The sequence below is a fragment of the Brassica napus genome, chromosome C3 (genome assembly GCF_020379485.1).
Source record: "Brassica napus cultivar Da-Ae chromosome C3, Da-Ae, whole genome shotgun sequence".
Lineage (NCBI taxonomy): Eukaryota > Viridiplantae > Streptophyta > Magnoliopsida > Brassicales > Brassicaceae > Brassica > Brassica napus.
The window spans coordinates 60,216,462-60,217,772 of NC_063446.1; the positions used below are offsets into that span (position 1 = coordinate 60,216,462).

At 48.7% G+C, this 1,311-nt stretch overlaps 1 pseudogene; it reads right to left on the bottom strand.

Moving 5' to 3' along the window:
• Window positions 1–1,064, bottom strand: LOC125583930 (annotated as a pseudogene).
• Between the last annotated feature and the right edge of the window lie 247 nt (window positions 1,065–1,311).

The window sequence follows — 1,311 nt, forward strand, 5'->3', positions numbered from 1 at the left end:
GACTTCAAAAACCCAACTCACTTTGAACAGAACAATCATACATATTTTTAAAAATTGTTCACTTCAACAAACTACTCATGAAACCACTTAAAATGGTCTCACAAATGAAATGGTAAACAACGCAAAACACATTAAGCAGATGAAATGGTTCCATCAATAAAAGCTAATGACTTTCAAAAAGCTAAAAAGAGTTTTTTTAAACCACTATGTAATTAAGCAACAATCAAATATCAGATACTCTATTATCTACCTTTCTATAAACGTAAATAGAGATGTGGAAAACAAACCAGTTCCTGCAGCTGTAATGGCCTACCTATAGCTCTTGTCTCGCACGTCTCCAGCAGCGAACACACAAACCACGCTCGTCTTAGTGGTACCAGGCTTGGTCACCACATACCCATCCTCATCAAGCTCAAGCTGCCCATCCAAGAACTTCGTTGCCGGCTCATGACCAATCGCAAAGACACTTTCAAATCCGAAACATCACCAGTAACAACGTTCTTCACCTTCAAACCACCAAGCACGCATTTCTCTGCTGCATGATCTTCGACGCCCTGAACGTATCTCGCCTCCTCCATCGCCGAGTCTCCGCCGCCGATAACCACCAGAGGCTTGTTCCTGAAGATCGGAGTGGCGCCGTCGCATACAGCACATGCCGAGATCCCTCCGTTCCAGAAACCATCAGCGCCTTTGCCAGATCCGGCGAAGCTCAGACGTTTCGCAACAGCTCCGGTGGGGATGATGACGGCGTCGGCGAGCACAGTTCTCGAATCGGTGAAGAGCTTGAACGGCCTCGAGGAGAAATCGAACTTGGTGACCTTCTCCGTGAAGATCTCGGTGCCGAACCTCTCTGATTGCTTCCGGGACTTGTCGATGATGTCGATGCCGAGGATGCCTTCAGGGAAGCCATGAAGATTCTCGACGTCGGCGGTGGTGGTTAGCTGACCGCCGGGAGCGATATCGTTGGCCATCCATCCTTCGAAGCGGCGAGGCTTGAGCTCCTGGCCGCGAAGGAGTCAGAGAAGATGACTAACGAACGCCAATGCATAGATTCTTCAGGATTAGGCCCAGAGACCCGATTACACAGTCCAAGCCCACACCAGAGTTAATGACACACTGAGTTTCATGCTCGGGACACGTGGCGCAAGGGTATGAAGTGACTTTCCTAGCTGGAATCCTAGGTGGGCTAATATTCTACCTTGTAATCTATGTTACATGGAAACAGAAGCGGGTACGTGGAAGTGGAAGCGGAAGCGTTAGGAAGCGCGGAAGTAGAAGCGTTAGGAAGCGCGGAAGTAGAAGCGTTAGGAA